Source organism: Pleurodeles waltl, chromosome 1_1 (genome assembly GCF_031143425.1).
Source record: "Pleurodeles waltl isolate 20211129_DDA chromosome 1_1, aPleWal1.hap1.20221129, whole genome shotgun sequence".
Lineage (NCBI taxonomy): Eukaryota > Metazoa > Chordata > Amphibia > Caudata > Salamandridae > Pleurodeles > Pleurodeles waltl.
Window position 1 is genome coordinate 492,290,574 of NC_090436.1, and position 20,545 is coordinate 492,311,118.

A 20,545-nucleotide genomic window follows, 5' to 3' on the forward strand; every position below is an offset into this window, starting at 1 on the left:
TGGGTACAAATACTTAAGACATTGCCTCTGAGATAAGCCTGACTGCTCATGCCAAGCTACTAGGGGAGTGAGCAGGGGTTATTTTAGGAGTGTGACTCCTTTACCCTGACTAGAGTGAATGTCCATACTTGGGCAGGGTGTAAACCGACTTCCAACTAGAGAACTCATTTCTAAGAGGTAGTTACCCAGAATAGAAAATGTTGAAATAAGCAAGGAACTCCACTGGGTATTCCCTTGTGACAAAATAATGCTATACTAAAACTAACAAAAGCAGCAGGCTGCAGTACTCTCCCAGCTGTGAGAATATAATCAAATGTTCACTGGTAGGCAACATGCTAATTCTGGACAGTTGTAAGTTCCATTTATAAGAAAGATAATGCTTCAATTGCACAAAATTATTACCTGATCAGCCTTATAGATATTGGGGTAACATTATATTCAATGATCCTGCTGCAAAAAAAGAAAGACTGGGTTGAAGCCAACAAGGAGGTTTTAAGGAGGGTAATTCAACCCTGGACAATTGCTTTACTTTGTGGGTACTGGCAAGGAACTCCATAGATCAAAGAGGGAAACTGATGTGTTGTTCTGTAGATATCCATGTGGAATGAAATATGGTGAAGCACAACATACTTTGGAAGTCCCTAATTAATTTTGGAATCCGAAGGGATATTTTATCAATTCTTCAATAGTTATATAGCCAAAATGCGGGGCAGGTGATAGTGGATTCAAAAGGGACCTTAACACAAAAGATAAATATTAGAAATGTCCTCCAACAAGGGTGCGCATTGGCTGCGTTGCTATTTTATGTTTCTAGCAGGCTTACTCGCTGCCCTAAAAGGTGCCAATGGCCTATGTTCAAAGGTGAATGGCTTCCATGTCCCATGCATTTTAAATGCTGATAATTTGGTATTAACAGAGAGGACAGAGGTAGGTCTTCAAAGAAAAGTTAATATGCTTCATGATTATTGTACAAGGAAGACATTTCTAGTTAATATGGATAAAATCAAAATACTATTTTGGGGGAAATGATTCTAAATTCTAAATGGGCACTGGTAAGAAAAAATATAGAAATAGTTAAAAAGCATAAATACTTAGGAATGTGGTTTAATAAGAACCTAAATTGTAAGGGTCATAGAGAAACCCTAAAAGCAACTACATTGTCATCCAGTTCAATAAAGTTTAATAGAGACCTTGGAGGTCCCTCTTTACACCCCATCCTTTCAGCCTACCATGCTATGATCCATTCCAAAACTTCAGTGTGGAGCAGAATAGATGTGTTTAAAGGGGAAATAGATTGAAATGCTGGGGAAGAAAGGTGTGTAAAGAGATTTCTAGCCCTAACTCTATCAACAATGGTGCAGGAATAGAAACCCACCTCCCAGCCTGGAGCTTCTTAGCATATGCCAGGGTGGTAAGATTTTGGTTAGGAAGGACGAGGAAGGAAGAATTCAAAATATCTACCCTCTGTAAAAAAAAAAAATTAGACACAGTTATTTGAGTTAGGTGAAAGATGCCAGAAAATGGTTGGGTGAAATATGTAGAAGATTAACCTTAAAACTAGAGGCTGGTACCCTTGAAACTAATACCTCTAAAATGGAGCTACATATTGTGTCCAAAAGCTATGCCAGGGAAGAGAACATGTGGTACCTTAAAGGCATGATTTTAGTACAGATCATAAAAAATGATAGAGAGAGGGATGATGGGTTTCCATATGTTGATGAATTGCCAACCCCTTCCCTAAGACATGTTGCATTGAAGTTTATATCTGGCTAACCCCATATTTGAAAATTCGACTGTGAGGAATGAAGCCCTAGATGACAATGAAAAACGTGCTTCTGGTTTGAATATGTTTTATTAGATTGTTTAAGGTTTTAGCAGCACCTAAAACAACTTTTATAACACATTTTCCATAAATATGGGATTCATGAGCACAAACGAGAAGTTGAGCTTGTGACAGAAATGAAATATTTAGATGTGACGTGCTATCAAAAGGATTTTAATTGTGGTCAGGGAAATTTTAAAGAGAGAGATTCTATTTTTAAATTCTTATAAACTATGTTTAATGGTGCTATTATATTATGGCAAGATTTAATGGAAAATATACAAGGGAGAAATTTCCAGTTAGTATGGATAAAAACAAAATACAGTTTTTTTGGTAAAATTAATATAAATTATAAATGGGCACTGTGCTTACAAACTATTGGTCAAGGTTGCCAGGCATTTGCCTGGTTTAAATCATTCTGAATGAGTGTTAATCAGTCAGTGGCGGGTCTGCCTTACTTCTTTCAGCCAACACCTTTGACTTGTGAAGACTCAGAATTCTTACCATTCCTGTTTAAAATATATGTTCAGTTCCAGAGTGTAACCCACTCATTCTCAGTGCTGCCATTTCGTAATGTGAATTCTTGATACCAAGAATCTACTCTAATTAGTTTGGAATCTGTTGGTAATAATAAAAACGTCCTGGCAGTTGTGCTGGTAGTCTTCTAACAATGAGAAGCCTTTATTATAACATACATGAGATAAGTTGATGTAATGACCCTGGTCCTCTGCCCTCCTGCCTTTACCATGCTGCAACACTCCACCCCGTCAACCAAGGCTCCTCACTCTGCTGCCTTATCCCACCACACAACACCATGGGAAAATTCTCCAGCTTCCTGCAAGTTTTCATGCTCTTACCCATACCCAAGACTCACCACACCAACAGCACCCACCACCTCACTCTCTCATACTCACACAGTCCTGCAACCACCCACACAACACTCTACACTCGCATGTATGTTCCTCAACACTCGCTCACTCACCAACATGCAGCAAAGGTTTGGGACCTGCTGCATGACTGTTTTGCTTTTCCTCATGGAAACTTAGCCATGAACCATGAATACCTGATATCGCCACAGCCACCCCCAACCCTGGCTACAAGACCGACAGGCAAGAATTTGCAAGCCAATGAGTAGAATCATCATCATCTACAGGAACATCATCAGCTGTATCACCTCCATGGACACCTCATCCTCTAAGATGGAATACCTGTCCTTCAAGCTCCATGTCACAGACAACTTCACCCCTTAGCCAAGGGTCGCTCCCCTGGGGGGCATATTGTATTTAGACCATTTCTGCCCCCCTTGGGGGCAGATCGGACGATTTTTGTTAGGCCAATCTGCCCCCATGGGGGCAGAAACCACTTAGGCACCAGGGATTAGTGTGTGTGTATGCGTGTGTTTTCTTTAGGGTGGCAGCCCCTTGGGTAAGGGTCGCTCCCCATGGGGGCACATTACTGTTGGCCATATCTGCCCCCCATTGCGGGCAGATGGGCCTATTTTTGGAAGGCCCATCTGCCCCCAAGGGGGGGCAGAAAGCCCACTGAGGCCAGGGAAGTTTTTTTTTCCAAAATAAGAGGGTGGGGGTATGGCCATACCCCCACCCCAAATAAATGGGGCCAAAGTTGTTCTGCCCACCAGTGGGCAGATGGAGCAATTACCCCTGATCCACAACCCCGGGGGACAGAAGGTCTACTAGATGCCAGGGAATGTAAAACAAATATATATATATATTGGGGTGGTGGCTACCAACCAGTATGGGCCTGGTTACGTACCCACCTCAACTGAAGAGGGTAACAGTCTTTCAACTCTCCCCCGCACTCTAAAACATCTTATCCCACAGCAAGCAAGAAGACATTTGATTATCTTGGGTTTTAGTTTTACATGTGGGCCATGAGAGCTTGGCTTACTCTCAAAATCGTCCCACTTGGAATGGTGAGGGCTGAACTTTATGGACTTTGGGACGCTGCCATGTAGAAAAATCCACAAGACCTAGACACATCTGAAAACTAAACGTCTGGGTGATTCCAGGTTGATTGTGTTTCACATGCACCCCGCACCATTTTTGTACCCACAATCCCCTGCAAACCACCAACTTTGCTGGAAATCACACATTTTTGCCTCGTTTTTGGGATGGAACCTTCCGGAATCTGCAGGAATCCACAAAATTCCTATCACCCAACATTGTCTCATCTATACCGATAAAATTGTGCTGCACTTGTCAGCCTAAATTAGTTTTTTTGCAAACTGCCCTTTTGGACTACCTTTGGTTCCCCCTCAATATCGACATGTTTTGTCTCTTTCCTTTCACAAGCACTTGGCCCACCTACACAAATGAGGTATCATTTTTACCGGGAGACTTGGGGGAACGCTGGGTGGAAGGAAATTTGTGGCTCCTCTCAGATTCCAGAACTTTCTGTCACCGGAATGAGAGGAAAAAGTGTTTTTTTGGCCAACTTTTGAGGTTTGCAAAGGATTCTGGGTAACAGAACCTGGTCAGAGCCCCACAAGTCACCCCATCTTGGATTCCCCTAGGTGTCTAGTTTTCACAACTGCGCAGGTTTGCTAGGTTTCCCTAGGTGCCGGCTGAGCTAGAGGCCAAAATCCACAGCTAGGCACTTTGCAAAAAACAGCTCTGTTTTCATTGTGAAAATGTGATGTGTCCACGTTGTGTTTTGGGGCATTTCCTGTCGCGGGTGCTAGGCCTATCCACGCAAGTGTGGTACCATTTTTATCGGGAGACGTGGGGGAACACAGAATAGCAAAACAAGTGTTACTGCCCCTTGTCTTTCTCTACATTTTTTCCTTCCAAAAGTTAGACAGTGTGTAAAAAAGACGTCTATTTGAGAAATGCCCTGTAATTCACATGCTAGTATGGGCACCTCGGAATGCAAAGATGTGCAAATAATCACTTCTTCTCAACACCTTATCTTGGGGCCATTTTGGAAATACAAAGGTTTTCTTGATACCTATTTTTCATTTTTTATATTTCAGCAAATGAACTGCTGTATACCCGGTATAGAATAAAAACCCATTGCAAGGTGCAGCTCATTTATTGGCTCTGGGTACCTAGGGTTCTTGATGAACCTACAAGCCCTATACATCCCCACAACCAGAAGAGTCCAGCTGACGTAACAGTATATTGCTTTCAAACATCTGACATCACAGGAAAAAGTTACAGAGTAAAAAGTGGGGAATAATTGATGTTTTTTCACCTCAATTTCAATATTTTTTTATTTCAGCTGTTATAATCTGTAGGAACGACTTGTAGGATCTATACAAATGACCCCTTGCTGAATTCAGATTTTTGTCTACTTTTCAGTCATGTTTAGCTTTCTGGAATCCAGCATTGGTTTCTTACCCATTTCAGTCACTAACTAGAAGGAGGCTGAAAGCACAAAAAAAAGTAAAAATGGGGTATGTCCCAGTAAAATGTCAAAATTGTATTGGAAAAATTGGGTTTTCTAATTCAAGTCTGCCTGTTCCTGAATGCTGGGAAGAGGGTGATCTTGCCACCGCAAACCCTTTGTTGATGCCATTGTCAGGAAAAAAACCACGAGCCGCCTTCTGTAGCCCTTTTTTCCCATTTAAAAAAAAAAAAACAAATTTTCACTGTATTTTGGCTAATTTCTTGGTTTCCTTCAGGGGAACCCACAAAGTCTGGGTACCTCTAGAATCCCTAGGATGTTGGAAAAAAAGGACGCAAATTTGGCATGGGTAGCTTATGTGAACAAAAGTTATGAGGGCCTACGCGCAAACTGCCCCAAATAGCCCAAAAAAGGCTCGGCACAGGAGGGGAATAGGCCTGGCAGCGAAGGGGTTAAGTACTGCAATACAACTGTCAAGTAATGTATACATAGGAATGACATGTAGTTGGCTGCAGTCAACACACCAAGAGCGATAGTGGGGTACAAATATCTTCAAATAGAGATGCCAAAGGGTACAGTGAGTGGTCATAGAAGAGGGAAAATCAGCCTGCCTGTGACAATGTCAAACACAAAACAGTCATTTAAATGTGAAGTTACACTATCTTACCTGTGTGTCATTGGACGTATTGTCGAAATATTGCACTTCTGTTACCCTCATCCTCATCCTCTGCCTCCCCATCTTCACTGTTCACAGGGTCCACTGCTGCCACATGGATATCTCCAGCCTCATCCTCCTGCAGAGAAGGCACCTGGCAACGTAAGGCAAGGTTGTGCAACATACAGCATGCCACGATTATCTGGCAGACCTTCTTGGGTGAGTAGCACAGGGAACCACCTGTCAGATGGAGGCAATGAAACCCAGCATTCAGGAGGCCGAATGTCCAGTCTATGATTGTTATTGTTCCCCCATGTGCCTCATTGTAACGTTTGTCCTGGCATTCCTCACAGGGGTCAGTAGCCATGAGAGGTTGGGGTAACCAGAGTCACCTGCAAATATCGAGGGACAACTGTTAGCCACACACTCACCCGTAGGGCCAACACCATACCCATACACCAACATCCACTCGGTGGGAACCAGGGCTCACCTATTAGCCACACCCTGTGCCTCTGGAGTTGAGCCATAACATATGGGATGCTGCTATTCCTCAGGATAAAGGCATCATGCACAGACCCTGGATACTTTGCATTGACATGGGAGATGTACTGGTCCACGAGGCACACTATCTGCACATTCATAGAGAGAAAGCTCTTTCGATTTCTGAACACCTGTTCATTTCTCCGGGGTGGGGGAACAAATGCAATATGTGTATCATCAATAGCCTACAATAATGTTGGGGATTTGTCCCATTGCTTTCACTGTCGCCAATTCCTCCACCTCGGGGAAAACAATGTAGCTGCGCATGTGTTTAATCAGGGCAGACACCACTCTTTTCAGCACTATTGAGAACATTGGCTGTGACATTTGTTATGCCAAGCCCACTGTCACTTGGAAAGAACCAGTTGCGAAGAAATGGAGCACTGACAGCACTTGCACAAGAGGGGGGATCCCGGTGGGGTGACGGATAGCAGATATCAGGTCAGCCTCTAATTGGGCACACAGCTCTGTAATTGTGGCCCTGTCCAGTCTATAGGTAAAGATGATGTGCCTGTCCTCCATTTTTGCCAAGCCCACCAGGGGACTGTACATGGGGGGATGTCTCCATCTCCTATTCATCCGCAGCGGCTGCAATCTAGGGGGCAAAACGGTGAGCAGCTGGTCAGTATCCCATATTTCCAAACACTACACTTCATTGCATGTTGTGGCTGCAACAGTATATTGTTGGATAGGCCCAAATAGTGCTTATGTGTACTGTGACGCAGTTAGGTGCCATGGCCTGCCCCTCCCGTGAAATGGCATCAGCCTGTCCTGTTAGGGGGGGCATATGGAAACTAGGTAATTCCGCAGACGTTGTGCGCCGTTGCTGGAAGCGGTTGAAAAACCGCTGTGCAACTCCTCATTCGTTAACATTGGGCCCTATGGGTTACAGTGGCCAATAGTGATGTACGCCGGCGGTGACGGTGCGCACTGCCGTTGACCTGACCACCATTTTCTATCTGTCCACTGACTTGCTACGTGACATTCAACAGGAAAGAACCTACACTGCATGTGCTGCTGTGACCTGTGTCTGGAACCAACCATGGCTCGTGCCACTGGGAAAAGGGCCCCTACCTTCACTGCAGCGGAGTTGGAGCGACTGGTGGATGGAGTCCTACCCAAGTACCGAATGCTATATGGGCCTCCAGACCAACAGGTGAGTACACTGTGAGCACGATGCATGGGGCATGAATGCATGGAGTGGTGTGTGTGAAGGCCTTGTGTGGTGGGGGTTGGTGAAAGGGCACTGGGCTCGTGCTGCATGTATGTTGGGCCTTGTCTGTGCATTAGGGGATGTGAGGGCTATGGTGGGCCATGAGTGTAACAGGCAGGACGGTCTGACTAATACCTTTTCTTATGTGTATTTCTCTGCAGGTCAGCGCCCATCAGAAAAAGGGTATTTGTCATGCCATCGTCAAGGACGTGAGGACCCTGGGGGTCTACGGCAGGTGGAGCACCCACTGTCAGAAACAGTGGGAGGACCTGAGATGCTGGGCATGGAAGACCGCAGAGGCCCAGCTGGGGATGGCCTCCCAACGAGGGAGGGGTGCCCGTCGAACCCTAACCCCCCCTGATAGCCCGCATACTGGTGGTGGCCTATATGGAGCTGAATAGGTGCTTGGGGGGGGCATCACAGCAGCCACAAGGGGGTGAGTACAGTGCCCCAATTACTACTTGCGCGTGGTTGGGTGGCATCCGGGTGGGGGATGTGGTCCTGTGGGTGCCCCTAGGCCAGGCTGGACATTGCAGGGTAGGTCCCAATTTGGGCAGGGTTCTGATGTAAATTACCTCCAACCAAGCTAGTAGGCATCCACTACTGGGCAGGGGTCTGTGGATCTCATGTATGCTGCAATTGGCGTTAGGTGTCCCTGTCCATGGGCTGGTGACTAGCATTGTGACTGTTAGTGCATTGCCTAGTGCAGAGGGCTGTTCCCTGTGTAAGGGTGCTGTGTATGCCAAAGGTGGTGTTGTTGCCGCCATTGACCAAGTGTATCCTTTGTCTCTCCCCCCTTTTGTTTTGTCACCCTGTCCTTATGTGCATTAGCATCATCTGGCGGAGGAGCAGTGGCACCGGCGACGAGATGAGCTGCATCCTACAGAGCCCAAGAGGCCGAATCCACCGACGGTGAGGGCACCAGTGGGACCGAGGGCTAGGGGAGCACCACAGCAGAGACTGGACAGTTTGGACAGTGATATCTCCTCCGATGGGAGCTCCCTGGTGGTGCAGACATCTCTGTGCTCACCCCAACTACAGGTACAGCAGCCACCCCCGTACCAGCACCACCCTCCCTTCAGCCCCTCAGCGTGTTTCCCATGCCCGCTCACCCAGGAGGGTGGGCATCTCCTTCACCCCAGGCACCTCAGGCCCTGCCCCAGTTAGCCCTGCTGCCCTGAATGAGGAGGCTATTGACCTCCTGCGATCCATCTCTTTTGGGCAGTCAACCATTGTGAATGCATCCAGGGGCTGGCAGCCCATTTGCAACAGACTAATGCATTTCTGGAGGGCATTCACTCTGGCATGGAGGCCCAACAGAGATCAATCCAGGCTCTGGCATCCTCCCTGATGTCAACCATTGTCCATGTTTCTAGCCTCCCCCGTCCAACTTCCTCTACCCAATCCCATTCCCCTCAACCCCAACCTATCCCAAGCACACAGGCAGACCAGCATGCACACAGGACAACACACAGGAGTGGTTCAGGCAAACACAAGCACCACATATCATCCCACAGGCACTCACACAAACACCATCCAGAATCAGACATACCAACATCCACTGCCTCCACTGTGTCCCCTCCTCCTCGTTATCCATCTCCCTCCCAGTAGCGTCTACACTCACACCTGCTTGCACTGCATCCTCATCCACTACCACCATCACGCCTATCACTACATGTCCCTCACTGGCAGTCACTATCCCCACATCCATGCACACGTCCACTATGTCCTCTCCCACTGTGTCTGTGCCCCCTCCTCCATCCTCCCTCTGTTCCCTTTGTGTGACTGTCTGGAGTGAATTCACAACAAGCCCAACTGATATCCTGACAGCCTGGCAGAGGCACAGAATAGTTAAGCAAGAAAATGCGCACTTTCTAAAAATAGCATTTTCAAACACAAAAGTTAAAAACCACCTTCACTAAAAGATGTATTTTTAAATTGTGGGCTCAGAGACCCCAAACTCCATATCTCTGCTTCCAATGGGAAATTACGCTTGAAAGATATTTCAAGGCAATCCCTATGTGTAGCTATAGGAGAGATAGGCCTTGCAAAAGTGAAAACCAAATTCGGCAGCATTTCACTATCAGGATATGTAAAACACACCAGTACATGTCAGACATTTTAATACACTGCACCCTGCCCAGGGGGCTACCTTGGGCCTACCTTAGGGAAGGTTTGGGTCTGGCAAGTGGGTGTACTTGCCAGTTTGACATGGCAGTTTAAAACTGCACACACAGACACTGCAAAGGCAGGTCTGAGACATCTTTACAGGGCTACTCATGTGGGTGGCACAATCAGGGCCACGAGCCCACTAACAGCATTTGATTTACAGGCCCTGGGCACACATGGTGCAATATACTAGGGACTTACTAGTAAATCAGATATGCCAATCTGATTCACACAGGGAGCACTTGAACTTTAGCAGTGGTCAGCAGTGGTAAAGAGCCCAGAGTACCAAAGCCAGCAAAAACGAAATCCAGCACACAGTAAAAAATACAGATGGCAGAAGTAAAAAGACACGGGGAAACCCCGCCAAGGATGCCAGGTCTAACACTACCCGCTATCTTTACTATATAGTTGCATAAGGCAACTGTTAGAAATGGGGTTTTTGGTTGGCAGTCAGGTTGCCCTCTGTCCAAGCAAGAACCCTCACTCTAGTCAGGGTAAGTCACACACAATCCAAAATCAGCCTGTGCCCACCCTCTGGTAGCTTGGCACGAGCAGTCAGGCTTAACTTAGAAGGCATTGTGTAAAGCATCTGTGCAATAAATCATACAATACCATAATATAACACCACAAAAATATACCACATAGGGCCTCATTCCGACCCGGACGGGCGGCGGACGCCGCCCGCCGGGCGGAAACCGCCCAAACACCGCCCCGCGGTCAGAAGACCGCGGGGGGCATTTCAACTTTCCCGCTGGGCCGGCGGGCGATCTGCAAAAGATCGCCCGCCGGCCCAGCGGGAAAGCGCCTTCCACGAGGATGCCGGCTCCGAATGGAGCCGGCGGAGTGGAAGGTGTGCGACGGGTGCTGTGGCACCCGTCGCGCTTTTCAGTGTCTGCTAAGCAGACACTGAAAAGCAATGTGGGGCCCTGTTAGGGGGCCCCTGCAGTGCCCATGCCATTGGCATGGGCACTGCAGGGGCCCCCAGGGGCCCCACGACACCCGTTCCCGCCAGCCAGGTTCTGGCGGTGTAAACCGCCAGAACCAGGCTGGCGGGAAGGGGGTCGGAATCCCCATGGCGGCGCAGCTTGCTGCGCCGCCATGGAGGATTCCCATGGGCAGCGGGAAACCGGCGGGAGACCGCTGGTTTCCCGTTTCTGACCGCGGCGTTACCGCCGCGGTCAGAATGCCCATGAATGCACCGCCAGCCTGTTGGCGGTGCATTCGCTGCCCTCGGCCCTGGCGGATTCAATCCGCCAGGGTCAGAATGAGGGCCATAGTGTTTAGAAAAATATATAATATTTATCTGGGGATTTGCAGGTCAAAACGATCAAAGATGCAATATGAATTTGTAAAGATATCACTGAAAAGTGATATATAGGGGGTGATTCTAACCCTGGCGGTCAGTGATAAACCGGCGGCCAACCCGCCAACAGGCCGGCGGTCCAAAAAATGGAATTCTGACCCTGGCGGGAACCCGCCACATTAACACTCCGACCGCCACGGCGGGACCGACAAACAGCGCGGCGGTCACCGCCAACAGCCAGGCGGCAGACAATGTTCCGCCCACACTATCATGACCGGCCAATCCGCCACCTTTTCCGGGCGGGAACACCGCCGATAAAAACACGGCGGAAACAGACTACGAACGGGAAAACGCGCACCTCTACGCACTCCACGAGGAAGGAGGACAGCATGGAACCCGAATTAAACATCCTACCTGCTCTCGTCTACCTGCTCATCTACCACGAGTACGAACGCCGGCGCAGATGACAACGGTGAGTACTGCACCTACGACACAGGGGAGGGGGGAGGAGGAAAGGTCACGTGCACACACATACGCGATACACCCACCCCCCCAAACCATGTACACACCAATGCAGAGCAACAAGTCACAGTGAAACCACCCAAACCCCCGTAAATAAAACAAGGACATAATTAAATAGTGACTCGAAATTTATGGGAAATAAAAACCACTGATAAGTCACGGTCAAATAGCAATAACAACTCAAAAATCCAAATTCAATATCCAGTGCATACGATAAACCGAGGCAATAAGTCCTGCACAACTAACGAGATTCAAAGTGTCCGTGGGCCAAAGTGTAGCAACACAAGGGCAAAGCCCACACAGGAGACCTGAGTCCTTTGGAGAGAACACTGCAGGGGCATCTGATGAAAAAACTACAGGCACCTCAGGGGGAAGGGAAGGGGGGGCACCACAGCCACATGATTCCACGACGCCAGATCCACGAAGGGGCCACCATGCCCACTCGGCCATCCTGGGGAGTGCAAAGCCACAGTCTCTCAAGTCTCTACAGTGGGTGGGTTGCCCACTCAGCCATCCTGGGGAGTGCAAAGCCACAGTCTCTCAAGTCTCTACAGTGGGTGGGTTGCCCACTGATCAATCCTGGGGAGTGCAAAGCCACAGTCTCTCAAGTCTCTACAGTGGGTGGGTTGCCCACTCGGCCATCCTGGGGAGTGCAAAGCCACAGTCTCTCAAGTCTCTACAGTGGGTGGGTTGCCCACTGATCAATCCTGGGGAGTGCAAAGCCACAGTCTCTCAAGTCTCTACAGTGGGTGGCTTGGCCACTCGGCCATCCTGGGGAGTGCAAAGCCACAGTCCATCAGGTGGATTACAGTCTCCACTGGTCAAGGAGGAGGCATGGTGGGCACAGTGAACCGTTAACAGTGCTTGACAGGAAGGGCCCAGTGGAGCGGTGCTTGAGATGGCGGGGCCCAGCGGAGCGGTGCTTGGGATGAAGGGCCCAGCGGAGCGGTGCCTGAGATGGCGGGGCCCAGCGGAGCGGTGCTTGGGATGAAGGGCCCAGCGGAGCGGTGCTTGGGATGAAGGGCCCAGCGGAGCGGTGCTTGAGATGGCGGTGCCCAGCGGAGCGGTGCTTGAGACGGCGGGGCCCAGCGGAGCGGTGCTTGAGACGGCGGGGCCCAGCGGAGCGGTGCTTGAGACGGCAGTGCCCAGCGGAGCGGTGCTTGGGATGAAGGGCCCAGCGGAGCGGTGCTTGAGACGGCGGTGCCCAGCGGAGCGGTGCTTGGGATGAAGGGCCCAGCGGTGCGGTGCATGAGACGGCGGTGCCCAGCGGAGCGGTGCTTGAGATGGCGGTGCCCAGCGGAGCGGTGCTTGAGACGGCGGGGCCCAGTGGAGCGGTGCTTGAGATGGCGGGGCCCAGCGGAGCGGTGCTTGGGATGAAGGGCCCAGCGGAGCGGTGCTTGAGATGACGGGGCCCTGTTCAGCGGTGCTCTTCTGCACGGCGGGGCCCTGTTCAGCGGTGCTCTTCTGCACGGCGGGCCCTCTTCAGCGGTGCTCTTCTGCACGGCGGGGCCCTCTTCAGCGGTGCTCTTCTGCACGGCGGGGCCCTGTTCAGCGGTGCTCTTCTGCAAGGCGGGGCCCTGTTCAGCGGTGCTCTTCTGCAAGGCGGGGCCCTGTTCAGCGGTGCTCTTCTGCACGGCGGGGCCCTCTTCAGCGGTGCTCTTCTGCACAGCGGGGCCCTGTTCAGCGGTGCTCTTCTGCACGGCGGGGCCCTCTTCAGCGGTGCTCTTCTGCACTGCGGGGCCCTGTTCAGCGGTGCTCTTCTGCACGGCGGGGCCCTGTTCAGCGGTGCTCTTCTGCACGGCGGGGCCCTCTTCAGCGGTGCTCTTCTGCACGGCGGGGCCCTGTTCAGCGGTGCTCTTCTGCACGGCGGGGCCCTCTTCAGCGGTGCTCTTCTGCACGGCGGGGCCCTTTTCAGCGGTGCTCTTCTGCACGGCGGGGCCCTCTTCAGCGGTGCTCGTCCAGTAGGTCAAGGGAGCCAGACCTGGCCTGGACTCCCTGCTCAGTCGCCCTCCGACCGTGCTGTTGCTGGACCCTTCGGTGACGGAGTCCTGGGCCCTTTGGTGTCCTTCCTAACACCCGGGATGGGGCTTGTGGGCCCCTCCTGCTCCGCGCTCCTGCTGGCTGACTTTTCCGCCTGCTGCCCTTTCACTCCTTAGATGGGGCTCTCGGGCCCTTGCCTCCCCTAGATGTTGTGGCTGGTGAAGTGGGCGAACTTGGCTCCTTGGGGGCAGCCGTGTCAGTCCTCTCACGGCGGCCCTTTAGCTTCCTGGTCTTCTTGCCTGGTGGGGGGCTGGCTGTCCCCTTGCTGCTGATTGAAGTGTCACTGCTGGCAAAGGGTGGGCTCCAGAACCCATGCACCACAGTGACACTCGAAGCTGGGCTGGTGGTGGCTGAGGTGCTCTTGGGACTCTTTGCAGATGGAGGGGGTGGGTCAGTGGAGGGAAAGAGGTCAAGATTAGCAAGGAAAACTTTCTTAGGACCAAGGTAAAAGGTAGGAGAAGTGGAGATGGAAGTGGAGGAAGAGGATGTGGTTGTAGGAGAGTCAGGTGTGCTGTCTTTGGGTGCAGGTGCATGTGCTGGAGGCTGTCGTGAGGTGGATGGCTGTTGGGTGGGTGTCTGCCTGCGTTTGTGTGTCTTGGAAGAGGGGGTGACAGACACAGTGGGAGAGGACACAGGGGACGTGTAAATGGTAGTGGGGGTAGTGACTGCACGTGTGCGGACTGGACTGGAGGGTGTGTTGGTGATGGAAGCACTGGCTGATGGTGGTGTGCATGCAGGTGTGAGTGTAGACGTCACAGGGAGGGAGGAGGGAGACGAGGAGGAGGGGGACACAGAGGTGGTAGTGACTGTTGGAATGTCTGCATCTGGGTGTTGCTTGCGTGAATGCTTGTGGGTTCTGTGGTGCTTGTGTCTGGATGAGCTGCCCTTGGGTGTTGAGGTGTGTGCAGGCTGGTCTGATGGTGTGGATGGGATAGGCTGAGGAACAGGAGACAGAGACAGGCTGGAGGCAGTCAGAAGAGGGAGGCTGGAAACAGGGACAATGGCTGCCGTCAGTGCTGAGGCCAGAGCATTGAACGATCGTTGATGGGCAGCCTGACCCGAATGAATGCCCTCCAGGTAGGCATTGCTCCGATGCACCTCCCTTTCTACCCCCTGGATGGCATTCAAAAGGGTAGTCTGCCCAACAATGAGTGTCCTGAGGAGATCAATGACCTCCTCACTGAGGGCAGCAGGGGTAACAGGGGCAGGGGCTGAGGTGCCTGGGGCGAAGGAGACGCCCGCCTTCCTGGGCGAGCGGGCACGGAGCGTAGGCTGAGGGGCTGCTGGGAGGGCGGGGCTGGTGCGCTGGGTGGCGGCTGTACCTGTAGAGGCGGGGGCCCGGATGTTACCGCCACCGCTAGGGAGCTCCCATCCGAGGACGTGTCGCTGTCGCTGGTGTCACCACCGGTCCCCGTTGTCGTGCTCCCCTCGCCCTCCGGATCACTGGTGCCCTCGGTGTCTGTTCCTGGTCCCACCGGGGCCTTGTGACTTGCAGCTCCCTCCTGCTCCGATGCCAATTCTCCTCCGCCTGATGATGCTAATGCACAGATGCACAATAAGACGAAGAAGAAGGGTGGGGGGAGAAAAACGAAGACCAGGTTGAGTGCATGCAATGTCAACACCGTTGGCGGAGAGGACAGACACAGGAGCCTCATGCACTAAGCCGCGCATTCGGGGTACACTACTCAGTACTTCTGACTAGGACAACAGGTCTAGAGACGACAAAGGCGCACATGTGTGATGCTGGACCATCAATAGCTGTACTTGTCACCCTACAGAGGTGGGGGCCGGGAGCACAGGGCCATGCCTAAAGGAGAGGAATACACTACAGAAAGCGCCCTGGCCTAATGTCACCCCCAACCCTCCTCCCCCACCCAGACGCCTCCACTGCGCAGAGAGATAGCAGAATGTGCTGATACTCACCCCCTTGTGTCTGCTGTGATGTCCACAAGCGCCCATCCAAATCAGGGTAGGCCACCGCCAGGATCCGGGACATCAGGGGGGTCAGGGTACGACTGGCACCCCTCCTAGGTTGGGAGGCCATCCCCAGCAGTGACTCAGCGGTCTTCCTGGTCCCGCGGCGGATGTCCTCCCACCTCTTGCGGCAGTGGGTGCCCCGTCTGACGTGGACCCCCAGGGCCCGGACTTCCTTGGCGATGACACGCCATATGTCCACTTTCTGATGGGCGCTGACCTATTTGACATGTACAGGGTGGGAAGGAGAAATCATCATATTCCTGCATGTTAGATGCGATTGGCCCCCCCTCCCCAACCTTGCCATATGGCACATGCTCTCATCTGTCGTGCGTTGCACTCCTCATTCGCCCCCCACCCCACCAACTTAGCATCCACCCCACTCCACACAGGCATAGCCCATTCAATGTGCACCCAGTGTACTTACCTGTTGGTCTGGAGGACCGTAGAGTAACGCATACTGGGGGAGGACCCCGTCCACGAGCTTCTCCAACTCTTCGGAACTGAAGGCGGGGGCCCTTTCCCCAGTCGCAGCAGCCATTGTCACTTCCAGACCGAGGTCACAGAAGCACTTGCAGTATAGGTCCTCTCCTGTGGAAGATCAGGTCTCGAGTGATTAAACAGATAGAAAATGGCGGTCACGCCCGCGGCGGTGCGTACCGCGGCGGTGCGTACCGCGACCGCCGGCGCACCTCATTATTGGCTCCTGAAACCCATAGGCTTTAATGTTAGCCAATGCGGCTTCGTATAGCGGTCTTCGACCGCCTACCGCCACGGTGTGCCACGCCAGCGCATTGACCTCACATCCCATTGTCCCACTTCAGAGGTCAGGCAGCCACCATTTCAAGGGCCCACATGGCATTATTTGTACTGCGTCACACAGGCCTAGGCCTTGCATTGCCACACATACACGCCTTTCAATACATAGATAATCGTGTGCTATGCATGCAGTGGTGAACGTACCTGTGACTTGCTTGACTCTGTGCTCCATGTTGTCCTTCCTAGGCACCGTCCGCTGGGACTTGCGAGGAGAAGGATGAATCCTTGCGTGTACCGACCGCTGGTGGACCTGTCGACAATGGAAGAACGCCACATCATACTACGATACCGGCTTGACCGAGGCACTATACATGAACTGTGTGCCCAGCTGGAGCCAGACCTGATGTCCCCCATCCGCCAACCCACAGGAATTCCCCCTCTAGTGCAGGTTCTGTCAGTCCTCCATTTTCTGACAAGTGGCTCATTCCAGACAACAGTGGCCATGTCATCTGGAATGTCTCAGCCTATGTTTTCAAAAATCTTGTCTAGAGTGTTGTCTGCCCTGACGAAACACATGCTGCGCTACATTGTATTCCCTGAGGAGGTAGATTTGGCCACTGTGAAGGGTGATTTTTATGCCCTTGGACATATCCCCAACATAATTGGTGCCATTGATGGGACCCATGTGGCTTTAGTACCCCCAAAAGGCGATGAGCAGGTGTACAGAAACAGGAAAAGTTACCATTCGATGAACGTTCAGGTGGTCTGTTTGGCTGACCAGTACATCTCCCATGTGAATGCCATGTTCCCTGGGTCAGTGCATGACGCGTATGTGATGCGAAATAGCAGCATCCCTTATGTGATGGAACAGCTACAGAGACAACGTGTGTGGCTAATTGGTGACTCTGGTTACCCCAACCTGCCTTGGCTATTGACCCCAGTGAGGAATCCCCGGACCAGGGCAGAAGAACGGTACAATGAGGCCCATGGGCGAACTAGGAGGATCATTGAAAGAACCTTTGGCCTCCTGAAGGCCAGGTTTAGGTGCCTACATATGACAGGGGGATCCCTGATGTACTCACCAAAGAAGGTGTGCCAGATCATCGTGGCCTGCTGTATGCTTCACAATCTGGCATTGCGACGTCAGGTGCCCTTCCTGCAGGAGGATGGTCCAGATGGTGGGGTTGAAGCAGCTGTGGAGCCTGCGGAGAGTGAAGAGGAGGAAGACGAAGAGGACGACCCAGACAACAGGGACAGAGTTATCCAACAGTATTTTCAGTAGCACACAGGTAGGAATCACCCACGCCATTTAACATTTACTGTATGCCCCCTGCATCTTTACTTTGTGTATTTCCCCCCAGTTCTTTTAAACTGAAGTTTACTTTTCCCTTCCCTTTTCAGTGCTGTATGACCCACTGCGTGACTTCTGCTTGGTTAGCCCATGGACTAATGCTTAGTGACATCGGTATGTTGTCCACACTTAAATAACAGAACATTATTGATAAGTAATGTGTTATACATTTGTAATTAATACAGGCTGACTCCAGAATGATTTATGTGCAATGAGTGATTTATTTTTAGTGCTATATATTGGTACATGATATTAAAACGGTGAAGGGTGAGGGTGGAGTTATGTCCATGGCAGAGTCCAGTTCTCGGTCGCACAGGTGCATTGTTCATATGGCTGTGGAAGGATGGAGCAGGGGCAGTTCAAGGTTGGACAGGGTGACACTGTGGGACAGTGGAATGACATCCGGGGGGATATTAGGCTGGCGGGGGTCTTGGCATCCTACTCTGTCTTCCTTTGAGATCTCAGGTTCCTCTTGCGGGGTGGTTGTTCTTCAGCAGGAGGTGGGGTTCTGGTGGCCTGTCGTTCTGTGGGGGCCTCCTGACCACTAGCGCCGGCGGAGGTGGTAGGCTGTTCCTGGCTAGTGACAGGGGCCCTTTGCGGTGCCACATGGTCCCGCAATGTGGTTTCTATCCGGTTGAGTGCCTGGACCATGGTCCCCATTGCGGTAGCGATGGCCCGGAGTTCATTGCTGAACCCCATGTACCGTTCCTCCTGCTGTGCCTGGATCTCGGTGAACCTGGCCAGTACCGTCGCCATCGTCTCCTGGGAGTGATGGTATGCTCCCATGATAGTGGTGAGGGCCTCTTGGAGAGTCGGTTCCCTGGGCCTGTCCTCCCCCCCCCCTGTCGCACAGCAGCCCTCCCAGTTGCCCTGTTTCCCCGGGCCTCTGTCCCCTGGACGGTGTGCCCACTACCACTGCCCCCAGGTCCCTGTTGTTGTTGGGGTGATGGGTCAGCCTGGGTGCCCTGTAGTGGCGGACACACCGCTGATTGACGCGTCCGCGAGACAGAGGCATGGGCCCGCTGGGTGGGAGCTGTGCTGGTGTTCCCAGAGGGGTTTGGGTCTGCTGTGGCCTGTGTCTGTGTGTGGGGAACCGACTGTCCAGAGGTCCCCGATGGTCCGGGCTGGTCGTCAGGTTCTAGGTCGACAGAGCTGCTGTCCTCGCTGGGGGCCTGTTCTGGGGGTGGGATGGACATCTCTGGACCCTCCGTGGCGGTGTGTTGGCGTTCGGGCCCTGCAGGGGTGAAGGAGTATGGTTATTGTTTCTGTGTGTGCCATGACGTGCATTTTGAGTGCCCTTGTCCCCCAGTGCTGGCATTCCCTTGTGGGAGGTGTTGTGAGGGTTTGGGGGGGTGTATGGGTATGTGCAATGGTCATGCTTTGGTGGTGGCTGTCTATGGTTTGTGTTGGCATTCAGGGGTTGGTGTTGTTTAGGGTGGGTTGTGCTGGTGAGACATTGGCAGGGAGGTTATGTGCTGGGGGGTGATATTGGGGGTGAGGGAGGGGGGGGTTGGCATGCTGGTGGTTGGGGGGGGTGAAGTAGTTGAGATTCGACTTACCAGAGTCCATTCCTCCGTGTACTCCAGCGAGGCCATCAGGATGCAGGATGTTTACCACCTCTTGCTCCCATGCTGTGAATTGGGGTGGGGTGGGTGGGGGTCCGCCGCCAGTCTTCTGCACAGCGATGTTGTGCCTGGAGATCATCGAGCGCACCTTCCCCCGTAGGTCGTTCCATCGCTTTCTGATATCTTCCAGATTTCTGGGATGCTGTCCCACAGCGTTGACCCTGTCTACGATCCTTTGCCATAGCTCAGCCTTCCTTGCTATGGTGGTGTGCTGCACCTGTGTGCCGAAGAGCTGGGGCTCAACCCTCATGATTTCCTCCACCATGACCCGGAGTTCTTGGTCCGAAAACCTTGGGTGTCTTTGGGGTGCCATGGGGTGGTGTGGATGAGGTGTGGGGTGGTGTTTGTGGTGATGTGCGTGGTGATATGTGGTGATGTGTGCGTAGATGTGGTGTGGGTGATGAAGTTGGGTTCCTGTGTGTGTTGGGGTTTTCTATTGCTGTGCTCGCTATCTCTATCTCTCTCGCTCTCGCCTTCGCTCCGATTTCCAACTAGTGGGGGTTTGTGGGTGATGTGGGTGTGTGTTTTATAGTTGATTGGATGTGTGGGAGCGTTGTTTGTATGTGTCTCAGGTGTGCGTATTTCAAAATGTCCAATGTGGCAGTGTTTTGGAGCTGGGTGTGTATTTTGACCGCGGCGGTGTGTACCGCCAATGGAATACCGCGGTTGAAAGACCGCCGCGTGGATTCGTGGGTCAGAATGGCATGGGCGTGTTTGTGTTGGCGTGACGGTGGAGGTTTGTTCATCTCCAGTTTTCCGCGGCCCGCTGATGTGGCGGCCTTCCTTGGATGTCGGATTTTTGGCGGTTTCACAGTTAGTGATCAGAATGACCGTGGCGGTCTACCGCGGCCGCGGCGGTAGAATGGCGGACTTCTGACCGGCGGTAAGGGCCTTTTACCGCCGAGGTCAGAATGACCCCCATAGTGTCTTAAGTCTTCAAAAAGCAAACAAAGGCCCTCATTACAACATTGGTGGTAAAAGCTGCTTACCGCCGTGCAGAAGCCCGCCAATACACCGCCGCGGAATTCCGCCACAACTATTATGACCCACATCTCGCAATCCGCCGAAATTCAGACACCCACACAAGTCCGCCACACCAAAGGTCAGTGATAAACTGGCGAAAACAAATCCTCCACCGTCACGTCAACAGAAACACGCCCATGCTATTATGACCCACGAATCCACGTGGCGGTCTTTCAACCGCGG